We start from the raw sequence: 8,336 nt of genomic DNA, 5'->3' as shown, positions 1-8,336 counted from the left end.
AAGATTAGTGGAAACATGGCTGCAACTTGAACACTCTTTCCTTGACCTCTGCTGTTATATAAAAGTAATATAAAAGCAACGATGTAATGCTGAGGCCTTATAGGGAATTGGTCAGGCCACATTTGGATAATTGTGAGCAGTTTTGGGTCTAATATCTGAGGAAGGACCTGCTGCCGTTGGAGAGGGACCAGAGGAAGTTTACGGCAATGGTCCCGGGGATGATTGGTTTAACGTATGAGGAATGTTTGATGGCTCTGGGTTTGTACTCGCTGAAGGATAAGAGGGGAATCTCACTCTCAGACCCTCGTCGGAGAGAGGACGATCTCTCATTTCTCTTATGAAGAAGTTCTCCTCTCTCGGTTGAAGTGTAAATCATGACGGTGGGGGTTACATTTTGAGACTGTTGGTGGAGATTAACTTTTGTTTAGTTGAGGTGGGTGGGATAAAGTTGTTTATTGGGGGTGAGGTCTTAAGTTTCAATTGTTGAGTGAGAGGCTCAGGTTTGGTGGATGCCTCGAGTTTGTATCGTTGTGAGATGGTTCCTGAACTGTGGTCACTGGGGGGCAAGAGGCAGTCACAGAAACAGCTCTTCCGCCCATCATTATACTTATCTATACAACTCCCATTTACCTGCATTTGCTCCATAGCTTTCTATACATTAGTGTCATAGAGCCATACTACATAGAAATAGGCCCTTCAGCCCAACTTGTCCATGCTGACCAAAATGCACCATCTAAGCTAGTCTCATTCGCCCATGTTTCACCCTTATCTCTAAATTATTCCTATCCATAACCTGTTCAAGTGTCTTTCAAATGTTGTTCTTATACCTGTCTCAAATCCTCCATCTGGCAGCTTGTTCCACATAAACACCACCATCTGTGTGGAAAAATTGCACTTCAGGTTCCTACTAAATCTTTCCCTCTCACCGACTCCAGTTCTTGATTTTCCAGATGCTTCTTACATGTTATGAGACTATCTCCCTCACTGCATTGGGCAATGTATTCAAGGCTCCAACCACTATATGGACCACAACATAAATCCCTCTCAGGTCCTCTCTAAACCTCCTGCCTCATGCTATATCTTAGCCTTGTTTTAGACAGTCCTAAAAAGTGGTTCTCACTCTAGATTCCTACTTTTTCCCTTATCTATCCCAATTTTAATTTTGTATCCCCGAATAACATTAGGATTATTGAGGTGTCCTTTGTACTGTGGGGTGGGTTAGATAGTTGTGTGTGCGGTTGTGGTTTCTGAATCGTGAGGGAGAGTTGATTTGTGTCATTGCTGGTGGGGACCAGAGGCTGAGCTGTTGGCAGTGAAGGCTTGCCAATGTGATTTGCTGTGGATGGTGCCAGGAGCCACTGGGTTTGAGTCATTTGGCATAAGAACGTTATTGCGATCAGTTAGTTGGGGGTGAGTGGTGCATAAAAAATGAAGTTTTAATAATTAGGGTGGGGGCTGGAGTTTATATGACTGTCAGTGGGGATTGTCTTTTTTATAGAACCAAGGAACTGCAGATGCTGGTTTATACCAAAGATAGACACAAAGTGCTGGAGTAACTCAGCGGGTCAGGCAGCAACCCTGGAGAAAATGGATGGGTGATGTTTTGGGTCAGACACGGCTGACGAAGGGTCCCGACTCGAAACATCACTCATCCTTTTTCTCCAGAGATGCTGCCTGACCCGCTGAGTTACTCCAGCACTCTGTGAAACGTCACCTATCCATGTTCTCCACAGATGCTGCCTGACCCGCTGAGTTACTCCAGCACTCTGTGAAACGTCACCTATCCATGTTCTCCACAGATGCTGCCTGACCCGCTGAGTTACTCCAGCACTCTGTGAAACGTCACCTATCCATGTTCTCCACAGATGCTGCCTGACCCGCTGAGTTACTCCAGCACTCTGTGAAACGTCACCTATCCATGTTCTCCACAGATGCTGCCTGACCCGCTGAGTTACTCCAGCACTCTGTGAAACGTCACCTATCCATGTTCTCCACAGATGCTGCCTGACCCGCTGAGTTACTCCAGCACTCTGTGAAACGTCACCTATCCATGTTCTCCACAGATGCTGCCTGACCCGCTGAGTTACTCCAGCACTCTGTGACTATATTTGTCATTTGTATAATTGTGGACACTGATGTACAAATCAGAGAATTCCTGAAGGTGGCAGCAGATCTAAATAAGACGGTAAAGAAAGCATATTGGATATTTGCTTTCATTATCCAGGGCCCAGAATAAAGAGTCGAATCCCTAGCCACATGCACGTACACTGAGATACAGGTACAATTAAAATCTTGCTTGCAGCAGCATCATAGCAACATAGATTCAGACAAACATATGAGAACATAAATTATGTATAAAGCACACGTTCAAATTCTGCTAGACAGTAAAAAGAAATAAGGACTTCCGCAAAAAATATCATGTTAGTAGTACAACAGCATACATGTCCATGGTAGTACATAGTGCCATACAGCACGGAAACAGGCCCTTCAGCCCAACTCATCCATGCTGACCAAAATGCCCCATCTAAGCTAGTCCTATTTGTCTGTATTTTACCCATATCCCTCCCCATGCACCTGTCCAAATGTTTTATAAATGTTATTATTGTAACTGCCTCAACTACCTTCTTTAGCAGATCATTCCATATACTCACTACCCCTCAGGACCCTACTAAATCTTTCCTCTCTCAGCTTAAACTGTGGTCAATAATGTTCCATTGTCCAGGTAGGATTACACTTATGCAGGTTGATTCAAGAACCTGATAATTGTGTAAAGTAGCTGCTCTTGAACATGCTGGTATGGAACCGAAAACTAGAGGGCATATTTTTAAGGCGAGAAGGGAAAGTTTTAAATTGGACTGGAGCCATACCCCCTGAAAACTCCTCACAAATGGCATTGGTTATCAGGACTGGACAACACTCACCATCATTCCCCAACTAATCAATAGTAGCCCAACTCACTGCACAGTCCACTACTCACAGCATATGTGGCAGAAACTGTCTCCCCACTCAAAGATCCTAAGATAGACACAAAATGCTGGAGTAACTCAGCGGGACAGGCAGCATCTCTGGAGAGAAGGAATGGGTGACGTTTCAGGTCGAGACCCTTCGAAGCCTCACCCTTTCCTTCTCTCCAGAGATGCTGCCTGTCTCGCTGAGTTACTGCAGCATTATGTTTCTAGCTTCAATATAAACCAGCATCTGCAGTTCCTACCTACAAAGATATTCCTGTCTGTCTTCAACTAAATCTATTGGCATAACGCTCTATCTCCTTCTCTGTCATATGTTCATAGGTAAGGGAATTGAGTCGGGAAGTCATTTTGCAGCTTTCTAGGACATTGATCAGGTTGTATATGGAGTATTGTGTGTAGTTCTGGTTTCCCCGTTGATGTGGAGGCTTTGGAGAGGGGGCAGAGGTGCTTTACAGAATGTTTCTTGGATTAGAGAGGATGAACTCGAAAGAGAGATTGCACAAATTTGGACTATTTTTTCTAGAGCATCGGAGGCTGACAGGAGGTGTAATAGAAGTATATCAAATGATGAGAGGCATGAACGTTCTTCCCATGGTGGAAGTGTCAAAGAATAGAGGGCAAAGCTGTAAGGTGACATTTAAGGAGATGTGCAGGGCAAGTTGTTTTTTTACACAGAGAATGGTGGGTGCATGGGAATGTGCTGTCAGAGGAGGTTGATAATGAAAGTAGCATTTAGGAGGCTGTGGATATGCAGGGATATGGACTATGTCCAGACAGAGGAGATTAGGTTAACTTGGCATCATGTCTGGCACAGACAGTATCAGCCGAAGGGCCTGTTTCTGTACTGTGCTGTTCCAAGGTTCCGATGATAGTAATGTGGACACTGGGTCCAGGCTAAGTGAAAGTGGCAGATTTTAAGGAGTTAATAGGAGCTAGAAATTACAGTAGGAAATTTCCATAGCATGGTCATCGATTTAATTATGTGAAAACTGAAGTTCCAACAAAGAATCCAACCATAAAATATTAATTTTCATTTCTCTTTTCAAGTACTGATGCAATTCCTAAGTTTTTATTTCACATTTTTACTGGCTAAATTTAAAATAAAGTACGACCACAGGACCTATCATTTGCAACAATCATCCATTCAGAATTGCACCCAAAATTACGATTCTTACATATTTAAATATCTGCAAAACAGTAACAAGATGAACTATTCTGCACAATATTTGGCACTAGGTTTGAAAGAGTTAAATGCTGAGTTGACATGTCAGCTCCAGGCAAATGATGATTCCAGGCTGATTCATTTAAATACATTTTGTTTGAAGTAGTGTAATGTTCTACTGCAGCAGGTGTTGGATTGTCAGAGTTGCATTCACTCTCCTATGTCTTTCATACAAGGGCATTTGATCATATCAGGACAACGGAAGCCTTTTAGATTGTCACTGCTGGTAAGAACCATTTTTAAATGGGGGAGCCGCAGAATTGTTTAGGAGAATGTACGTGCTCTGGAGCATAGATTGAAGGACAACACATAACACAGCATTTCACCCGTTCAAATTTCCCTTTGAATCTCCTCTTCCTGGTAGTTGTTCAGCAGCAGAAATAAATCATTTTAACTTTCCTTTATCTTTATTGGTTACTGTGGATCCTCCCACTTCACTCATTTTCTGTCAAACGTTGAACTTGCGGAAGGAAGTGAGCATGTGTCAACTTGAGCAGAGGCTTTGAAGAAAATAGAGTTTGTTGGAAAATATGACAGAATAAAAAGCTCTTGTGTCCTAACTCAGGCCACCCCCACCACCCCACCCACCCCCCACCCACGCCCCCTGTGGACAACAACACTGGCCAACTTCTCAAGGAACTGGCTTCATTCACAGGCAGTGACATATGGTAAGTTCACAAACTTTACTTCAAACCTGATCGAATCAGTGAGTTCATGCAAAAGCAAGGCCTGTTTGCTATAGTTGGTTTAGTTGTCTTGCTTATTTTAGGAAGTCTCAGCTTAAATACTCTTTGTGGAGTCTGTATCAATGTTAATAAAACATATCTCATCCAATTCCTTGTGGACCGAACACAGATGACGCTAGATGTAAAAATAGAATTCATTTGTGTTCAAGTTGGCTTATTGCAAACAGAGAGGTATTCTCCACGCCACTTTTCACCAAGCATGTGGGTTAATCCTTTGAGACAGGTGGTCCCTATGTACAGGTGCCATGTCAGGAGGCTGAATGTATGCAGGCTCAGGCTCAGTAAATCCCCGTGTAACACAGTCAGAACTGAAACAAGTCCTTGCCATTCAAGTACTTCTCAAACACATAATGGTCAAATATTATGTCTTAATTACAGAGCACAGTCCAGTTTCTGTCTGGGATTCTCAGTTAAATGTTTTCTGTGTTTCTTAAAATTCTCAAGCATAAAGACAACGCTATCAAACTAAAAATGACGTTATTAAATCAGACATTTAATTAATATTTTGATACAATGATTAGAAATGACCATTGTATAAAAAACATTTCACCTTTTCTTCAGACCGAGAAAATATAACTAACACAGTAACCAATAACCAACTTTATCTTTACTGCATTTGCAATCCAAGTGCAATCTTAACTTGTTCTGGTATTAATGGCGATATTGAAACAATGCACAGAAATGGAGGTTACCTTCAACAGGAAGAGAAATTATACCTTGTCAACACCAAACGTGAGGATATATGTGGTGGAGACTGAAAATAAGTTTTTTTATAATTTCCTATCATTTATAAAGGGGTGTTATTTTAGATTATTTTATATTGTGGGAAGTGATGTTATTACTAGTACTCTTGCAATTTTTTACCTTGTTAGAGGAACTTGCAAGAAAGCCACGGTACCTCAACAATGGGAAGTTTATTACCCCTGTTTCTAAAACAGGTCCACAGAATCAATCAAGTGAGCAGCACTTTTACTTCTAATGTCAGAATCATGAAGTCAGAGACACTCAGCACGGAAACAGGCACTTCGGCCCAATTCATCCATGCTGATCAAGTTTGATTATTCAGCTCATTTCATGTGCCTCAGCTTGGCACATACTCCCCTAAACCTTCCTGCCCATTGCTACTGATAATACAAGCAAAGGCCCAAATACCCTACATTCATTGAATCTTCATAAAGCATTAACTTTACGTACTTGTATCAGCAATATTCTTTCTCTAATTTACAATTATATTATTGATCAATAAGATTAACTAAAATTAAAATATAACCCCAACTAAACACAATATTGAGAATATAAATATTAGTGGTAAGTACAAAGATAACATAAAAGTCAGAACTCTTAAAATAAAACTTAGGGGGATTATTTAATAGGGGGTATTATAATTTTTGAGGAGATGAAAACTGAAAGGCAATTCCACAGACTGATGAATCAGTAACAAGGCAGAGACTGAGTTAACAATAAATAAACAACAGTTAGTAGAATTTGCTCTAGAGGGACAGAATGTTTCATCATAAAATGCTATTGCAGCAAAGGTTGACGTCATTTGAACAAAAACTGGATAAATACTTGAAATGAAAGAATACCGAAAGGTAAGGGGCAAGGGCAGGGAGATAGGATGAGAGCAGAGCTCACCAGGTGAAGAAGGTGCAAGGAATTCTGTGCTGTAAGCTTTATCGACATTATTTGAATTCCTGAAGGAAATGGATGATATAATATTTTTATTTGAGCATTCCGTACCACAATTAAATTAAATATTCTGTAGCTTGTTGTATTTTTAATTTACTACAACTTTACACTATCTAGCACTAACTCTGTCTGATAAAAGATAAAAACTGTTCAATACAATATCAACAAGATGAACCAGGTCAGATATGGTCTTAATACCTCAGGTCCAATGTTGCCTTTCTGTCATCTGTACTTGTATTTCTTAACTGAGCATTTAATATTATTACAAATCATTCATCAACAAAGATGTTACCATTCCCTTAAAGCATACAAGATTTCTATATTGCAATTTTGATTGCATTTCTAAAATACTTAATTGTCAGGACATCAGACCAACCTAAGGCTGTGAAATATATTATGTAAATTTATGCAAGTTATTATTTTAAGTTAAAAGATATATATTTTTAGTTATTTTTGGGCGGCACGTTGGCGCAGCGGTAGAGTTGCTGCCTTACAGCGCTTGCAGTGCCGGAGACCCAGGTTCGATCCTGACTACGGGTGCTGTCTGTACGGAGTTTGTACATTCTCCCGGTGACTGCATGGGTTTTCTCTGAGATCTTCGGTTTCCTCCCACACTCCATAGACGTGCAGGTATGTAGGTTAATTGGCTTGGTGTATGCGTAAATTGTCCCCAGTAGTAGGATAGTGTTAATGTGCGGGGGTCGCTGGTCGGTGCAGACTCTGGGCCGAAGGGCCTGTTTCCGCAACGTATCTCTAAATGAACTAAACTAGCTTAGTTTATTGTCACGTATACCGTGGTACAGTGAAAAGCTTTTGTCAGATGCTATCCAGTCAGCAGAAAGGCATCTACTTTTACCTCACTATTTTACTGGCATTATTGATCTCCACATTCTTTGTGACTTCTTTCTGTGCAGTTTGGGCCCAGCCTGCAGTCAAATGCTGGAACTCATTTTGTGCTTGTCATACATTAATTTTTAAATTAAAATATTCAACGACTGGTGTAAAATGTGTTTGAAGGAGCAGATGTTTAGATGCTGATGAGTTGGCACTAAGCTTTGTGGTCCACCTATTTAACACTAGACAGAAAGTCACTTAATATGTACCATTTACTGAGCAAATAAATAAAATAGCTGTGTGTCCTCCCAAGGCTATTTTCATCAGATTATATATAGGTACAAACAGTCATTGCCTTAAGAAGGGAGTTATTTAATCACAAGGTCAGGAAAAATGTGGCCTTTATCTTGAATTGCACTAAATAGAACAAGTTTAAACTCAAATTTCATGCACGAAAGACTCATACAACAATATGATAGTTGTCCTTTATCATTCTTCTCATAGAATGATAGATCTTTAAAGTAATTCAGCCCACCTTATCCACGCCGATCAAGTTGACATATTGGGCTTGTGCCATTTGCTCATTGTCCATTAAACCCCTTTTATCCATAGATTTGTTCAAACATCATAACAGCTAAATTCCAAATATGCAATGAAAAAGTTGCCACTGATGTCCCTCTTAAATCTTACCCCACTGAATAATGAAAGGCCTCACTAGAGTAGATGTGGAGGGGATGTTTCCACTAGGCCCAGCGGGCACAGTCTCAGAATAAAAAGACGTAAAGAAAGAAGGTGTGAGGAAGAGGGTGGTGAATCTGTGGATTCAACACCATAGATGGCTGTAGAGGCCGTCCTTGGGTATCTTTGAAGCAGAGA

The 8,336-nt window shown here is 40.8% G+C and overlaps 1 protein-coding gene across 1 annotated transcript in view; it reads left to right on the top strand.

Moving 5' to 3' along the window:
• The first annotated feature begins 4,651 nt into the window (after positions 1-4,651).
• The window catches only part of LOC116967505, a 31,096-nt gene continuing 27,411 nt past the window's right edge, over positions 4,652-8,336 (top strand). The window contains exon 1 of the mRNA XM_033014137.1: positions 4,652-4,859. The gene's annotated coding sequence lies outside the window, so the exon portion shown is untranslated. The remainder of the gene's footprint in view (positions 4,860-8,336) is intronic.

This window comes from Amblyraja radiata, chromosome 39 (genome assembly GCF_010909765.2).
Source record: "Amblyraja radiata isolate CabotCenter1 chromosome 39, sAmbRad1.1.pri, whole genome shotgun sequence".
NCBI lineage: Eukaryota > Metazoa > Chordata > Chondrichthyes > Rajiformes > Rajidae > Amblyraja > Amblyraja radiata.
The sequence above is the reverse complement of the archived record's forward strand: the minus strand, read 5'-3'. Positions and strand labels throughout refer to the sequence as shown.